Source organism: Nerophis lumbriciformis, linkage group LG01 (genome assembly GCF_033978685.3).
Source record: "Nerophis lumbriciformis linkage group LG01, RoL_Nlum_v2.1, whole genome shotgun sequence".
Lineage (NCBI taxonomy): Eukaryota > Metazoa > Chordata > Actinopteri > Syngnathiformes > Syngnathidae > Nerophis > Nerophis lumbriciformis.
This window is the reverse complement of record NC_084548.2, coordinates 38,944,335-38,963,414: the sequence shown is the minus strand read 5'-3', so window position 1 is coordinate 38,963,414 and position 19,080 is coordinate 38,944,335. Positions and strand designations below refer to the sequence as shown.

The following is a 19,080-nucleotide window of genomic DNA, read 5'->3' as shown; positions in this document are numbered from 1 at the left end:
GAGTTTCGAGTCCTTTCAAGTCATTTAACCACAGACTAATATATTTACACAGATTGTGTATGCTTTTAAAACGCTGTATTTATTTATTAAAACAAGTGCATTTGAAATTGCAGGGAAAAAGATAGTGCTGACATTGCACTTCAAAATAGCACTATTAACCAGTCATTTTAAACATGTAACTCATTCCTTTACAGAATAAACACATTTGGAAAAAAAACAAGTGCAACTGTACTTATTTGCACAAAAGTGTTAACATTGTATTTCCATGGCATATTGCATTGTAACTAGTTCCACAGCAGTTTCTGTCCTGTTCTTACCTTATCTCATTGATCTCATCTCATACTGTATGTGTGTTGATGTGTGCGTACACATGAAAAACATAACAAATATATGAACATAACAATGAACAGAGTTGTACTTTTTAGATGTCAGGACCCTATGCAATATTTACACATATTCTTAATATAGTATACATTTTAACTGACCTTTATTTGACTATGTTTGTCTTTTTGTAGGTGGCTAAAATATGCGGTGCTGCTGACTGCCGTCTAACGTTACGTTACTGTGTGTGATACATTGACTAACGTTACGTTACTGTGTGTGATACATTGACTAACGTAATGTTACTGTGTGTGATACATTGACTAACGTTACGTTACTGTGTGTGATACATTGACTAACGTAATGTTACTGTGTGTGATACATTGACTAACGTTACGTTACTGTGTGTGATACATTGACTAACGTAATGTTACTGTGTGTGATACATTGACTAACGTTACGTTACTGTGTGTGATACATTGACTAACGTAATGTTACTGTGTGTGATACATTGACTAACGTTACGTTACTGTGTGTGATACATTGACTAACGTAACGTTACTGTGTGTGATACATTGACTAACGTAATGTTACTGTGTGTGATACATTGACTAACGTAATGTTACTGTGTGTGATACATTGACTAACGTAACGTTATGTATAGGTACCTCATGCAACCCTGCTTAAAAAAAAATCACTTGACAAAAAGTATGAATAAGGTAGCAAACTGCAGTGGACGCAACAGATTGCCGTGTTTGCAATGACGTTATAACCATAGACATCTTATAAGTAGACGCAGCATTGGTTGCTGTGACGTGAGCAATTTGGCCGCCATCTTGAAGTGCTGATGAGGAGCCGGCGAGCAGCCGAAACTGACAGTTGAAAGGTAGAAAACAAAGATGGTGTTCACCGTTTTCCTGCTCAAATGAGCGGACTGTTGAAAATAGGAATCGGGGGATTACTTTTCACAAGTGAGATTTAACATTAACGTACTATTGGTTGTATTTTATGAAAATAATATTACCACAGAGTTGAGAAAGATCTAAGATCTTCAATATTTGTATGTGAAAATCACAAAGAAATCTTCTGGGGGAGGATGACCCCCCTACAGGGGTTTGCTTTACAAACTTTCAGCCCCACCTAAAACAAAATTCACCAGCCGCCACTGATTATGATGCATTCTCATTTTAGGCAAAGTATAAGACAATACTTTCTTAACAGTATAATTGTAACCAGGAATCAGTCTTCAAGTAACAATATTCAAATACTAACATTGTTGGGTTGAACAGAATTTGGTTTTATTCTGAATCCAGTGAAACAGATTGGTGGTTTTAGCTGATATGAAGACTTTCAGGTGTTTATATATGTTTAAGTATTTGGCAGACGCTTTTATCCAAAGCGACTTACATAAAATAATACATATAAAACAATCACTGCAAACATTATCATTTAAGGGAAGAATGTAATAGAAAATATCAATACAAAGTGTCAAAACAGAATAAACTCTCTGCTGCTGAAGCAACAGAGATACAGTCTATAGGTCCCTAAGATATATAGATATCTAATGTATTCATACATTGTTTATGTAGGATACACACATATGTATATATAACCTAATCATATTGTTTCTTCAATTTAAAAATAGATTACCGTTTTTTTCCCCCTTCTCTGGGATTATATTCCCAGTTTTGATCTCGGACGTCTGGTCATTTATAGTGTATAAGAATATTATGTTACTGTTAAGCAAACTATGAATAATAAAACACGCCAAAACATGTGTCTGTTATCATAGCTACACGTATGACAAAAAAGGGGGTGAAAATCAGTCGTATTCAGTGAGGTAAAATGAATTAAATGCGCTGACAGTTCATTGCTCCTGCCAAATTAATTGCACTGAGTGGAGCGGATCACCACTCCAAGATGGCGGCCACGCGCCTCGTCTGCGGCAGTAGGCAGTAGCGCTCCATGCTGCGTCTACTTATAAGATGTCTATGGTTATAACGTTAGCAGTGAGTTTGCAGCCTCACTGATTTAACTACACAGCAAATAAAAGTCACGTTACTTAGCCAATAAACGTTATCTTACATTCAGAACTTACCCTTCTTTGTGCAACTTCAAATGTCGAAGGAAGTTGGAAGTTGTTGCGTCTCCGTCTGTAATATTCGAACTGCGTGATTTGCATACCGCAATTCGTTTTTTGTTGACCAAGTCGTAGTTTTTATACCCGAACGAAACCAACTTTAACATAATTGTTTATCACTGGCACGTTGTTGGACAACTCTAGTTCATTGGTTGTCCTGCAATTTGATTGGATGAATGCTGTGTGATGAAAACAACGTAGATCTAATTTGATTGGCTGTTGTACTGACTCCACACCAGCTGGCAGGAACAACACGCTGATCCACACAGATGAAGAAAATGAAAAATACGGAGCGCTCCCAAATAACTTTTTAAGCTTTGGATTTTGGGGAAAGTGGCAAGTCATGTCAAGTCATGTCAAGTCAAAAGGCTCAAGTCCAAGTGAAGTCACAAGTCATTGATGTTAAAGTCTAAGTCGAGTTGCAAGTCTCTTCACATTTTGTCAAGTCGAGTCTAAAGTCATCAAATTCATGACTCGAGTCTGACTCGAGTCCAAGTCATGTGACTCGAGTCCACACCTCTGCAATACAGTGTAGCTACAGCTCAAGTGGGCCAAATGACAACATTTTAACCTGCCATGTCAGTGTAAGCTTGTAACAAAAGTATTTTTATAACGGAACCTTAACTTGATGGCTGCATTATAGTGACTACTCACTCATTCATAAGCGCATGTTTTCTGAACGTGTGCAGCGAATGAGTGCTTCCTACATGCCTGCCAGTAGAGGCTAAAATAAGGTCACCGTTAGAGTGCTATTAGAAGCATTGATGGAGACTTTCCCTGCGTTCCCATTTTGGCTAGTTTGGAAAACACCTAACAACCTAATCAAATATGTTTGTGTGTGTGTGTCTGTGCGCGTGTGTGTGCGTGCGTGTGTACATAACTCTTATTTATGACAAGTGTGTCCAAGTCTCCCCGCGGGGCTGCTGCTCTCTGCAAAGACGCTAATGTGAAGCGACAGGACAGCCAGTAGGTGCTCTGCTGTGAGGGGACCCGCATTGTGAAGGAGACCCAGCAGTCTGGCCCAGAGTGGACAACAATGGAGAAAAAAAAAGACCTCCAATGGACGAGGCTTTTCTCTCTTTCAAGGCGTACAATAGTGTCGCCTTTATTTGTGTCTTCTCTCAGAGTCTCCGCTGTCACTTAAAACGCGGCAAATGTTGTCATGCAGAAACGGTCAGGAAGATTTGGTTTTGCAGTTTTAAATGTTACAAATGATGTTTTTTTCATGATGAAAGGATAGACGATAGAGCACAGTGCATCTCACCCTAATTAAACATCACATACTAGCTTTAAATCATATATTCTCCTATATTCTATTTTTCAAACTACTTCTGTCAGACAAATACATAGAAGCCTACTGTTTTTAGAACCATCCTTGTAAAAGTTTAATTCTATGCAAGTACTCTTGGGGCAGAATATCATCTGTTTCTTTCACCATTTCATGTGGATGAGGAATCAACTCAAGAGTTAACTGTCAAAAATCACCTTCAGCAAGGAGAATTAAACAGTTAGGCTAAAACTATTACACTTAAATGAAGCGTCATCATTAATTAGTGGGTTTCTATATACAGTATACCCTTGCAGAGGTTCAATGCTCCCCTCCAGTTTTCTCAGAGTTGATGACATCATACTTTTTGCTGCTGAGACGTGCATTCAGCAGTCCTTGCAATGCTAACACTGGCCGCTTGGAGGCCGCTGTGAAAGAGTTTAAGTGAATGGATGCCTCAAGTAATGCGTCAAGTTAAACAGAAGAAGGGGAAAACACAGGACACGAGTCGAACCATTTCAACATAAAATCGATGACTAATGAACGTTCACTTGAAAATTATGAAAAACATGTCTCAGATATCACTCATGCTAGATTTTGATTTGGATTATTGTTGATGTGTATTATTTTTTAAATTTGGAAAGTGATAACATTCTAATTGAAAAGCTTACAACTATGACGATGACATTTACTGACTAGTAAACTAAATACATGTTTTCTTGTTGAGGACCTGATATTTGGGACCCACATAGTGCCTAAATTAATTGAATGAAACAAATTATTTTTTACGATGTTTTTATGTAAGGCACTTTGAATTGTCTTGCATAGAGGTTGTGCTATTAAATAAACTTGCTTGATTGCCTTGCCTAAACAAATCTACATTCCTTGTAAAATTATTCTAAATACAATTATAAATATACTTCCAGAGAACAGTCTCGATCAATTTAGACTTCCTATAGACTGCGCTCTGTCGTGTCTGCTCTTGTTTTGAAAGGTTGGACCGGCAGTGAAGAGCTGAGGTGGCTGACCGTCGTCACGTGGTGCTGCCTGCTTGATGGAGGCTGAGCAGGGAGGAAGGAGGCGAGCCCCTTTCTCTTTACGCGTCAGCATCCCTTCAAATTGCTGCTGTCACTTTCCAGCTGCAGACACGGACGACTGTGAAGCAAAAAATATTCTAAACAAATGTTGCTATTTTAATCAAGCGGGTCCTTTTTTCCCCTGACGACAAGCATGTTTAACGGAGGGAGGCTGGAGCCCGGCCAGGAAGAATAGCCTAGCGATGTTCAAGGCATCTTGTCCCAGGAGTTGACATCCTCAAAGCTGGCTTCGAGACACAGAAATGCTCCTTTAAGACACCAGCAGGTCGAGTGAGTATACAATCTCTCATGTATGTGCATGCAAATGTGAATTGTTGATTGAACCACGATGTATCCACCCACTTGACCAATCAATCCTTATGTTTGAAGTGCATCATATACGATTGGTCATCCATTTAATGAAGTTGCTTTGATCATTTGGAAATGGTGCACCCTTAACCCTCCCTCTTGAGCACGCAAACCTCCAACCCGTGGAATGCACGCGTGGAGATTTTACATCATGCAGTGCATTGCACACAGTAAACTTTTGATCAAAGTCATTGTGCACTGCACACATTGTGAGCCTAATTAATACAGCCTTAGTCAGGGGCCCTCCTATCACAGACACTTACCTCTAATCCGCTGATGACTTACAGGATGTGGGTTGCCTAAAGATGAGAGAGAGGCACCAGTCACTGTAGGGTGGGTTCACTATAGACCCTCAGTTTATGCACATCAGGGATAACATTTAAACATAATGTAAAATCCAAACTTTACTATAGATGATAAACTATACATAAACATCAGGGCAGTTCAACTGGCGGCCCGGGTGCCATTTCTGGCCCTGGAATGAAACCATACCAGCCCCCACGTTTAGTTCAAAACTTGGTAGACAAACATTTTTGTTGCACATTCCTAACAGAGTCGTTTATGGAAAGAGTACGGACAACCCGGTTTCAAGCGATCTTCTCAATGATTGGTCAAAAGGCACTGAGGTGACTATGATTGTAAGATACATCCTCAGATGCACTGGGACACATCCTCCGTGATGTGCCTGAGATCACCGGGGGTTTCGGGTCTTTCAAATCATACCCCCTCCCTCAGGTGACCCAGCCAGGTTTGATCAGACCCCAGCTTGTGTCCCAGTAGCATTGGCCCACAGTTCGCTCCTCCTGATCCAAAGCCATCTAGAGGCTCTCTCTGCTGCCTCCATTTTGGTCTTGATGGCCTTCCTTTTCGCATCACCTGTGATGCCAAGTAGTGTGAACACCTTGCACAGTGAGCGGCCAGCAAAGCCTCTACACCCCACTTCAATGGGCTCACAGCGTGCCTTCCAGCCTCCTCTGCGGCACTGCTCGACTAGCTCCTGGTACTTTGACCGCTTCCGCTCGTTTGCCTCCTCTATGCGATCCTCCCAAGGAACTGTCAGCTCTATCAGTAGCACCTGCCGTGAAGATACTGATGTAAGCAAGATGTCTGGCCTCAACGAAGTTGTTGTGACATAGTCTGGAAACTTGAGCTGCTTGCCCAAGTCCACTCGAAGATCCCAGTCCAATGCTGAGGTGAGGAGCCCGGCTGCTGGTTTGGGCTGTGACAAAGGCAATTCTCCTCTTGCCAAGTTGTTGCTTGCTGCTGTTGTTTTTGGCCACGGCTTTAGCTATGGCTTCAGCAACGGTCTACAGAATGGCATGTTACGCACCAGTTTAAAGCCGCAGCTAAGCGACTCATTATACATTCATTATACATGTCTTTAAATTGAAGACTGTTTGCTGTGTAAACATGCCCTAAAGTGCGGCATGGGAATGCACCATTCGCAAAAAAGTAAGTAAGTAAGTAACATTTATTTGTATAGCACCTTTCACAGACAAAAAAGCTAAAAAGCATGACTAATTCTGTATTCAAGGTAAATTAAATTAGGAAGCCATGATTCGCCACAGCAAAACTTATCAAAAATTTAAAATAGCAAAAGTAAAAGCAGCATCATTAACTGCCACAATCATGGTCATGATCGCTTCAGGAAAAAAAAGATTTGGTGAGATTTTTCTTATTTCCAGCTTGAAACCAGAGCCGTAGAAAGTCGGGTTACAAAGCAAATGAAGAGACGTGTACTCCGGCTTCCTCCCATTTCCAAATACATGCACCTGGGGATAGGTTGATTGGCAACACTGAATTGTCCCTAGTGTGTGAATGGATGAATGAAATGTTGTCTGTCTATCTGTGTTGACCCTGCGATGAGGTGGCGACTTGTCCAGGGTGTACCCCGCCTCCCGCCCGAATGCAGCTGAGATAGGCTCCAGCATCCCCCGTGAACCTGAAAGGGACAAGCGGTAGAAAACAATAGATTGACACCACAGTTGACATACTTTACTCAAAAGTCATGATTTGTCCGTAATTGTTATTATTATGCAGAATCAGCTTTATTGCGTAATGACAATAAAGCTGATTCTGATTCTGATTCTGATATGTTATTTTGACAAAATAATAGCATGTTTATGAGCTGGAGTAAATTTAGAGCTATATTTAGACTTATTATTTTTATTTTGCTTTATTTCGTCAGGAAAACGAACGTGCATGCATACAGGCACAGCCGCACACGTTCGAGGTACCAAACATGGCGCCTCTCGTTTAGTTGTCCATACTCTCTCTATACAAGACTCTGATTGCTAAAAACACTAAAGTGCTCCTCTTCTATAGAGTAAATTCGACCACACATCGGCAGATTTTTGCATTGACATTATAACCTTGCTAGCAAACATAAAACACTGGAGACCAAACTTGTGATTAGTTGAGGCGTTCCTCAAGGAACCCCTTAAAGTCCTCTCTTTTTTGACAGTTAGCCATTTTTTTCATAATGTGATTTTATGTAACTGAGGTGTTACTGTAGTTTGTTTACTTCAGATGCCGTCAGTAGTCATTTGTTCAACTGCTTTAGTTATACTAGTGGTGTTCACCAAGGTTCCATTTTAGGTCCTTTCTTTTTCATCATTTAAGCTAGTAAACTGGTGGCCCGCAAGGTCAGTTAAAAAAAACTTGTGAGAGACTCACATTTTTGCAGAAAGTTCTTAAAAACAGCAGGGCGCTCCTGTAAGTCTGACACAATAAATAGATTGATATCAATTGTCTACTCCGGAATACACAGAAGAAGACTATAAAGCTAGAAGTCTGTTCTTAGTTTTCTGGAAATGTGCCACCAACCCTAAAAAAATAGTTTAATATCCCTGCTATATAGGAATCAATGAATGTATGTTCACCTATTTCACCTTATTACACACATTGTGTTGACCCAGGCAGGAGGGTCACCCCTGAGGCAGCCTCTGATAACCCATATCAAGAATTACAGCTAACGAGAAGACATTTCACATTCACCATAATGCTGCGGCCTTGCTGGGAATTCCGGGCAATAATGTCCACAGCGTGAAGCACACCCACAATTTGCACAGGATAGCGCCCCCTATTCCTGCTTGTTGTACAAAATGTCAAGAATTCTCTCCCTTCCAGCTTTGCCTCGTCAGGCATCCTTAATATTCTCCCTCTGTGTTAGACATCAAGCAGGCCAGGGCAGAATCAGCCTTCTGTCGAGGGTGATGGAACATTCAGAGAGTCCCCCATGGCAGAAAACAATTCCTACCGCTGTTGCACCCGAGGCGACAGTGACAGAAGTGCTCCTCTCCCCTCCCATGATTCCTTGTTGTGTTCCTTTTACACATATAAATACACTCTGTTTGGTTCCCTTTGCACACCTGAAGACCACTGCGGATCTTTGGGTCATCTCTTGGCCATACATACATACACGTTGATGCTCTTCCACTGTAATACTATTTATGAGTGGATGATCATACTTCAGCATACATACGCAGCAGCACTTCCATATCCTTTCAAAGCCAAATTAATAACATAGATCCACAAAATTTAACATTAGACATACCTTGACCTTTTTTACATATATTTTCATTACATTCAGGCACAGTAGTTCTTGTTTAGATAACTCTATACTTCCTAGCTCGTACGCCAGTAGAGGGTGGAAAAAGAATATGTCCAAACTTAATTTTAAAATATAGCTCAGTAAGTGCTCTGTGATTGACTGGTCTTCCTTTCTCTCATACGCTCACACTTCCTGCGGACTCTGACTCTGATAAGTACTGGTAGTTGAAAGTGAAAACTATTTGCCAACGACACATAAGTAACTCTGTGAGCTGTGTGCAAATCAGCGTAAAACGTTTGCATGTGCTTATTATATTTGTGTGTAATTATAGGTCAGCCAGGAATCTGTATTGCGGGGATATTTAAATAAATCCACGTTTCCAGAAAGCTACAGATTGAGGGGCAGGACTTCTTACGTCACTAATATTCCTATTTCGTATATTCTGGAGAACAAGCGTACTCTACCGTAGACATTTGATTTTGGCGTATTCATTTTGTCAAGAGTTACAGGAGTGCTCTGGTGATTTTTAAGAACCTTCTGCAGAAAAGCCAGTCAAAGGTCATCTCTATGACAGCCCTCTGGTGTTTTTAGGAATCTACTGCAAAACTGTGAGTCTCACAAGTTTTTTTTAACTGAACTCAAGGGCTACCAGTTGAATAGCCCAAATGATGAAAAAGAGAGGACCTAAAATGGAACCTTGAGGAACACTACCAGTGTAACTAAAGAGGTTGAACAAATGACTGTCTGAAGTAAACAAGGTACAGCAACACTTTTGTTACACAAATGACATTACTGAAAAAATGTGTAACTGCCAAAAAGGTGAGGACTTCATCTTCATTGTGTCGGGCCATCTTAAGTCCCTCCAGTGGTTGGCGTTGGCGAAGCGCAGCTGAGCTTGGTTCGGCAAGGTCATCTCCAGTAAACTGTGGGGCTTGGCTGCAACTCATGAGGTGTTTCATGTTCTGGAGCTCTCCACATGTACATGAGTCTGATGTTGCCAGTTTCCACCTCTTCATGGAGGCTCTCTGGCACGCAGGCGGTCTAGGGTTTTCCAGATAGCCTAAGGTTGATCATGGCCGGTAGTGAGGCATTCATCCCCTCTCTCTCTCCATTGAGTTATCTGGCTGCCGAGGCTGCTCAATCGCTTCTGCCATTCAGTGGTCCTGGCAGCAGTTAGGGTGGTCTCCGGAGCTTTGGTGTTGTTCAGGAAGCTTTTCCTGGAAGACAGACGTTTCTGGGTGGCTCATGAGTGCTCATAAAGTAGGTGCCAGTTGTCTTCAGCTTTTTGCGCTCGACCTGTGTAGTAACTAGGTCTGGGCGATATGGAACAAAACTGATATCCCTGTATTTTTCGGCCAAATGCCGATATACAATATATCGGCATTTGTATTTGTATTTTAAAATACAAATATTGATTTGTATTTTAAACAAAACATGCAAATTGTTTAGTTTAAACTCAACACCAGATGACTGTTACAACCAGTGTTCTGAAATTTACTTTTACAAAGTACTTCGTTATTTACTTGTTACTTAACCAAAAAAGTAATTCACTTACTAATGGATTTACTCTTTAATAAATTCAATTGAATACTAGGGAAAGTAATTAATGCCTTACTTTAAAAAAAGACTTAAAATACATGTCATATGCATTTGAGAGAAGTTTCATGAAAGCGTGTGCGAGTCTGTTGCCAAGTGGCGTGTGACGTCAGCAAGGGTTTCAGCTGAGCTATATTTGTTAGCTTTAGCAGTTAGCAGCGGCAGTTTATCGGCTCTGACGGCTGTTCTGTTGAATAATTTCACCAGATTGTGGTTAATAAAGAGGAGGAGCCGCCACCCGCTCCCGCCATCTGCCGAAGCTACGGTGCGGGCAGGCGAATGTGGCAGGTTTCTGTGTCAGCAATGCGCAGTAGCAACTCCAGGCGTGCACCAGACCCTTCCTCATTTACAGTGCCTGCCAGGCCCCCCGGTGGCGGTGCGCTGTACCACGGCGGGGCTCCTTGGCTGACGCCTAGCAGCGGACTTACATTTGGTACAGACCAGGGGAATCCAACTGTTTAATGAATGTTATATGCGTGAATGCTTTCACACAATTAAAACAAAGCTTCGCGAAGGCCTGCGGCGGGTGTTGACTCAATGTGGTTTTCTGCCCAGTGCGCTGAATGTCGATTGAAGAAGTTCAATGATGCGCAGGTAAACGACAGGAGTAACTTTTAAAGGTATCATCAAAAGATATTATATATCGGTATAGCGGTATTGTCTCAAATACATACCTCTTTCTAAAATATACTGGTATAACTCATAATACCGGTAACCGCCCAGCCCTAGTAGTAACTTTCTGTGGATGTCAGGTGAGGAATTGAGGAACGCCTCAGTTAAATGTAAATCACAAGTTTGGACCCCAGTGTTCTATGTTTGCTATCAAGGTTAAAATGTCAATGCAATGATCTACCAATGAGTGGTCCAAGTTCCTTTATACAACAGGCGCACTTCAGTGTTTTAGGGAATTTGCTGCAAAAATGTTTTCTCCTGAGTTTTGAACTGAACCCGGGGGCTAATATGGTTTCATTTCCATGCCAGATTTGGCCCCCGTCCGCCTGTTGAATATACCTGTTCTATTGCATTGCCTCACACAGACCACCCAGCTATGCCCTTAGCGCTATATTGTAGTCCAACAAGGTCATGGCACAAGAAGCATGTCGACATGAAATGCTTTGTTATTTATGCTGTGCAAAGGCCTAAGAGGCAAACTGGGGCCAAGTGTAGGAATATGTGTTATCTTTTATTTTATTTATTATTATTTTATATAAATGTGGACTTTTATGACTTGGAATGGAGTTAATATTTGCTGCAACAACAAAATTACAGTATATGTTCTATCTAAAGTACAAACGTGTATTTACATGTAGAATCCACCTTGAATCTTAAAGGGGAACTGCACGTTTTTGCACTCAGGTGACCGGTGCAATGGGTGCCAAGTAAAAAGTCATGTTGAACATCCCTGGGCTGCTATCCAGGCTGTGCATCGTCTTTTTATTAGCTCACTAACCCGACTTCCTTAACTTTGCTTTTGCATTGGAAATAAGACAAATCTCATCAAATCTTTTTTTTTTTCCTGAATTGATCATGACAACCATTGTGGCAGTTATTGATACCGCATGTTCCAACGTTCGCACGTTAAAGAATAAAACACTACTTTAGGGCAGAGTCTTGCATTTAACCCAATGTTAATATGCTATTTCGATCCAGGGAGACAAATGATGCATTACGTTTTTACGTCACACTTTTAAGCTCAATATCGCTAATACTTGTTTAATATTCAGGTCACAAGATGTAAATGGAGTATTGCTTGCGGTTTTTTGAATATTTTTTTAGAGGGCTTTATGAGTGGAATAGTGTACTACCATTAGCTGCATTGTTAACTTACCATATTTTACGAATTAGAATGCATGAAAAAAGAAAGACTTATGTGTTCTTGTCTTACATGGGGATTGTGAATGATAGGCAACATTTAAAAAAAAGTGAAGTTCTCTTTTAACATTGGATGGCTTCAAATGTGTTCAGTATGCACTGATTCAACTACAAACGTGTTACTTAGAGGTGTAACTGTACGTCATAATCACAGTTTGGTACATAGCTCAGTTTTAAGGTCAATGTTCGCTTCATTTTAGGTACATTAAAATGCAGAACATAAAACTGCCTTTAAAGGCCTTTTAGTTTCTGTGTAAAGAGCTTTAATGATTTCCTAAATCTAACATGAAACAGTGCAAACTGCTGGCATTTCATATTCTAATATAATTTTCAAATAAAACTATCGATACAATATAGCATAGAGAAAAATGAAGGATCCAGATGGCCACATTGATACATTTTTTTAATTAAAGATGCTAAAAACAATCCAATGTGGGTCAAGACATCTTATCTTTGTGTTATAGATGACAAGAAAATGTATGGATGGATGGAAGGTAAATACATCTCATTAGTAATTAACACATTTTATTTTTTGAAATATTGTTTATATGCCTATGGTCAAAACAAGTCAGCCTGAAAATGGCAGCATTTAGCATTTCTTTTATGTAAAGAGCAACGAAGCAGACAAGTGCAGCGGTATACGTTTGAACAGTATAATTTCATATTTTAGTAGTCCGTTATGTACAAATACATGTATATTTACAGACCCACCACTATACAGTGAGAATAGAATTGCATTCTCCATTAGGTCACATCATTCCGCTTGCTATGACAGTTCTGAATTATGAATATTTATAGAGATATTTATTTTCCCTGCCTGTAATTCTCTTTATTGGGTTCATATTGTGATTTTTTTCTAGATTTAAATGCATTTTTTCTTCTACATAACATGTAAAGGTGATTCTTTTCAAAATAGTGCATACATTTTCAAACCGCTTTCTGACCGTCTCTTCAGGAAACGCCATTTTGTAGTAGGTCTTATTTACGTGCCTCAACTTCGACTTATTCTTCTCCCCGTCATCCATGCTGTAGTTTTTAGCGCTTCTATATGGAGTCTCCTGCCGAAAATAAGTTAGAACTATACGCTTCTTTGTATCAGAAATGGCAACAGCGGAGGATGCATGTGCCTGTACGAGCCAGTCTGCCCAACAAGAAGATAGACAAAAAGAAAGACTTTATTGACTACAACGTTGTACTACAATGGCTGACTGATTCTGTCTACCAGGGCTGGGCGATATGACCGAAAACTATATCACGATATACGTTTTTTATATTGATCGATATCGATAATTATTAATACTTGTTATGACTTATTTAAGCCTGCCAATAAATACAGTAAAACAATTTCCAATTTACCAAGGGTGCTATTTATCAGTGGAGAAGGTGTCCTGTAGCCAGGTAGGATGAGCGCGGCTCATGCAGTGCTTCTCAAATATTTTCTGTTATGCCCCCCTTAGGAAGAAGAAAAGATTGTGTGCTCCCATTAGGCTGCTCTGCTGTACAGTAAACACTTCCTGTTCGCTGGGTTCCCAAAGCGCGAGTGACTTCATGAACCAAATTTTGCTTCATAATTTCTGGTTTCTTTCAACCAAAAAATATAAATATATATCTAATATTTTCTCAAACACATTTTATATTGATATCGAGTATGTGTCTATCGCGATATGCTGTATATTGATATCGTATTATCAGCCCAGCCCTAATGTCTACCATATATGGAGATGTCTGCTATTGTCACCAATTAGAAAAACGTCAAAAATTGGGCGAATTTCAAACGGCTTGTTTGGAGGAAGTTGGTGAGGTAAGGCAAGATTGTTTTATAAATATCAACGCAATGAAGGGCTGCACGATTATTATTTTCATTGCCCTTTTTATTTTAAACAAACAGCATATGGTCAGGGCTTTCATTTCAAAATGAAACTTTAAAAAAAAGAATTGATAAAATAAAAAGGGCAAAAGACAAAAGGGCTACCTAAAAATAGATATGCTATTGCACAGTGCGGTGATAAAGTGCAAACATTAGTGAAAAAATAAGGTGATGCACAAAAAGCAGATACTACAAGGAGCACACACTGTACTGATCATAGTGTGACACGTCTTTGCCAAATAAAACATTATTACTTATGTGCGTCTTTGAGAGATGGATGGATATGATGTCCCTCGGTGCACGGTTGTTGTTACAGTAGTCTGTACTTTGGGCACTTTCGCTTTTGTAGCTGTTCGTCGGGGCTCTTTGCGCCGGTGGCCTGCTGTGTGAGTAACTATAGCTCTGAGGAAAGATGGAAAGTGTTTTAATGCTTAACCTGTCGCCGCAATCATTTCTCTGGATGTGCACACCAACGCAGCTTTGCCGTGCAGAGTACTGGGTTTATACGCGCGGGAGCATTTCCGGGTTTGCGGGAATGAGCGGGACGATGCCTAAAGGACGTTTTCCGGGGCTAAAATGTGGGTCACTACATTTTCCTTATATTTTCAGGAGCTACAGTAGTCTACTGTCTTTCAGTTGCCCACTGGTGGTTGGCTGACTGTTGGTTGTGAAAGTACTTGAATTGACATGCAGTGCAGCCTGCTTTTTAAATGTCAAAATTGCAGATGATTATCCTCATTTAATCGTAGCGGCCAAAATCGTGATCACGATTTAAATTCAATGAATTGTCTAGCCCTACCGCAATGCCTCCACGGTTTGATTTCAAACATTCAGGACTTATGCAGATCCCAAATACTGTATTTTTCGGACCATAGGGCGCACCGGATTATAAGGCGCACTGCGGGTATATTCAGGTCTATTTTCATACAAAAGGCGCACCGGGTTGTAAGGTGCAATAAAGGAGTCATATTATGATTTTTTTTTTTCTACATTTAAAAAAACTTCCTTTTGGTCTACATAACATGTAATGGTGGTTCTTTGGTCAAAATGCTGAATAGATTATGTTTAACAGACCATCTTCTATCCGCTTTCTGTCTGTTTCTTCAAGATGCGCCGTTATGTGGGTGGTCTATTTTATATGCCTCCACTTTGACTGCGTCTTCTCCCCGTCATCTTTGTTGTACCGGTAGTTTTTAGAACTTCCATAGCGAGTAAGAGATATAAGTTAGAACTATACACTACTTTGTATTAGAAAGGAGCTTATTGTGTACGGCGCGGGCTACAATGGCGGACGCGCGCGCGTTTTCTGGACTTACGCAGATCCTAAATACACAACAGCAGGTACCAATAGTTTTTGTTAAATCTGAAGATTTTGACCACTGATTTGTGATCACAGCCACAGGAGAGTCACCTGGCATCTTCGATCTGATATTGGTCAGTTGAGAGGCACAGATACGCTGAAATAAGGCGAGTTGGAAGAGCCGTTAGCCTCAAGCCAACGGCGCCTTGCCGCAGTTCAAAGAGGTTGCCTGGCAACCAAAAGCTACGGCGAGTTTACAGCTGTTTTAAAGTGGTTCCGACGTCGCAGAGTGATATAAGTTGACAGGCTGACACCCAAAATTGATCTCTGAACGGCGCAAGGTACGAAATTGTTGAAAAAACAAGTGAAAAGTACCGCAAGTTGCTAAAGAAGTAACTGCCGCTAAGACATAAGAGGCACTGACGTCATCGACTGCCGCGATGCCAAAAGGTAAAGGAAAGACTGAACAAGATTTGAGGCTGGACACAGGACATGATGGGAATCAAGAATGGATACAAAAAATACTCCATGATTTTAAAGAAGAAATGTTAGAAAAATGGAACTACACGATGGAGGGATGGAAAGAAGAAATGAAAGAAATGAAAGAAGAACACAGACAAGATGTGAAAAGTCTGCAGCAATGTATAGAAAGTCTGCAATCTCACAAAACCATCAGAAATAATGAAGCCACTGAAATGGGCAAACAAATAAAGATCCTTCAAGAAGACAACAACATGCTGAAGAATATCATAGATGGAATGGATCAGGATAAACGGATGAATGATATCATCGTGACAGGGCACCGAATTAAACCAAGATCCTATGCGAAAGCTGTGAATAATGAAGGTGAACCAGATGAAATGGATATGGTCTCAGCAGAACAGCAAGTGGTCAACTTTCTGCAATCAAAAGAAATTGAAATTGACATTAATACCATCGAAACATGCATCCCACTGAACGGAAGAAACAACAACGCCACTCCAGTCGTGCTCGTGAAACTTGTAAACAGAAAATCTAAAATGGCATTGCTGAGACAGGGAAAGAAGCTGAAGGGAACAAATGTGTACATGAATGAGCATCTCACAAAACATAATGCTGGAATTGTCAAGAAAGCACGCGACTTGAGAAAGCAGGGAAAAATCCAGGGAACTTGGAGCGCCAACTGTAAAATCTACATCAAGCTGAATGGAGGTCCAGAAGCAAGAGTACTTGCTGTCCATGACATCAAGGACCTGGACAATTTTTAAAGTTTACACAGCTTCCACAACAACGATGATAATGAACTCTGACAGAAAACAAGCACCTAAATTCAGCATCAACACGACTATGTTCCAAGGAACGACTAAACAAGAGGACCTAGATTCAGGATTGCATCCACCTACACTTATAGAGATTATTGAAACAACATCAAAGATTGTTGAACAAGAAAACATGGAACTAAAAAATGTCTGCAACAAAGATCACAAAAATCAGGATTTGGAAAATGATATAGATCCAGATACAAATTTTTTCTCCCACTTCAGTAATAATTGTTTTTATTATACGGATGATCAATATAACAGCAACATTAAATGTGATAACAAATTGTCAATTATTCATTTTAATAGCAGAAGCTTGTATGCAAACTACAACAATATTAAGAACTTTTTGGAACACATCAACGAACCTTTCAAAGTGATTGCTGTCACGGAAACATGGATTGATGATAAAAAAGGAATAGATTTTGATCTGGATGGATATGAACCAAACTACATCAACAGAAACAACAAAAATGGAGGAGGAGTAGCTGTGTACGTGATGAAGAACCTGAACTACAAAGTGGTAAAAAACATGTCATTTGCTATAGATAATATTTGAGAATGTATAACAATTTAAATATGTCAGGAAAAAAGCAAAAACATATTCATCAGTTGTATATATAGATCACCTAAGTCAAGTATAGAAACATTTGAAGAATGGATCAAGGCTACTTACATGGACAATGGGCAAAGAATAATTTTCCTATGTGGTGACTTTAATATTGACTTATTGAACCCTAACAAGCAAAAGTCTATTGATGACTTCATTGATACAATGTACAGCATCAGTTTATATCCTAAAATCACAAAGCCAAGCAGAATTACAGGACACTGTGCCACGCTTATTGATAATATTTTTACCAATGATTTTGATAATAACACTACAAGTGGTCTACTTATAACCGATGTTAGTGATCATCTGCCAGTTTTTACAATATATGATGGAAACTACAAGAAGAACATGGAAGACACAAGGACATTTCGAAGACTGTGCACAGAGAAGAGGATGATTGTTTTCAAAATTGAGCTACAAAAGCAAGATTGGGACAATGTGTACAATGAAAATGAGGTTGATGAAGCATATGAACATTTCTTAAACAAGTTCATAATACTTTATAACAAACATTGTCCATGGATACAACTCAGTAATAAGCAGAGAAAGAATAATCAACCATGGATGACAAAAGGATTAAAAAATGCTTGTAAGAAGAAGAATACACTATATAGGAAATTTATAGCACAAAGAACTACAGAGGCAGAAATTAAGTACAAAAACTATAAAAACAAGTTAACATACATACTACGATTATGTAGAAAAGAATATTACAGTGAATTATTGGACAAGAACAAAACTAATATGAGAGCAACATGGGGCATCCTCAATAGCATTATTAAAAATGGCACTAAGAGGGACTACCCTCAATACTTAGACGGAAATAAAAAAAATGACAACATAAAGGAAGTAGTTGAAAGCTTCAATAATTATTTTGTAAATATTGGACCAAAATTGGAAGAAAGGATTCCAGACCCAGTTTCAATTGAGGACTATAATGATACCATAGAGCGAAATCCCAACTCCATGTTCCTCAGTAATGTGACACAGGAGGAAATAGTTACAATCGTGAAAAAATGTAAATCCAAGACTTCAACTGATTGTAATGAAATTGATATGGAAACGATAAAAAAGGTTATTGAAGACATCTCAGGACCATTAATGTATATTAGTAACCTATCATTTCAAACAGGTACATTTCCAAACAAAATGAAAATAGCTAAAGTTGCACCAATTTACAAGACTGGCGACAAACATCAATTTACAAACTATAGACCTGTTTCCTTACTTCCACAATTTTCTAAAATCATTGAAAAACTGTTCAATAACAGATTAGAGAGTTTCATAAATAAAAATAGAATACTCGAAGAAAATCAATATGGATACAGAGCTAATGTTTCAACTTCGATGGCTTTAATTGAAATTACAGAAGAAATTACCAATGCTATAGATAATAAAAAAATGTGCGGCAGCAGTTTTTATGGATCTAACTAAAGCATTTGACACAATTAATCACAATATTTTAATCAAAAAACTAGAACGATATGGCATCAGAGGGTTAGTCTTAAACTGGATAAGAAGTTATCTAATGAACAGGAAACAATACGTGAAGGTAGGCGAACACACTTCTACAACGCTAAATATATCCTGTGGTGTACCTCAGGGATCAATACTAGGACCTAAATTATTCAATCTATATATAAATGACATTTGTAAAGTTACAAAAGATTTAAAGTTAGTATTATTTGCGGATGATACAACAGCGTTTTGTTCAGGAGAGAACACACAGAAGATACTACAAATAATAACAGAAGAAATTAACAAATTAAAAAGATGGTTTGACAAAAACAGACTATCGTTGAATCTCA

At 39.4% G+C, this 19,080-nt stretch overlaps 1 protein-coding gene across 3 annotated transcripts in view; it reads left to right on the top strand.

Annotated features, from left to right (window-relative positions):
* LOC133619723 (uncharacterized) overlaps positions 1 to 19,080 on the top strand; it is a 121,028-nt gene that overhangs the window by 10,309 nt on the left and 91,639 nt on the right. For all 3 annotated transcript variants that reach the window (XM_061980974.1, XM_061980982.1, XM_061980967.1), the window contains exon 2: positions 4,723 to 5,095. The gene's annotated coding sequence lies outside the window, so the exon portion shown is untranslated. The remainder of the gene's footprint in view (positions 1 to 4,722; positions 5,096 to 19,080) is intronic.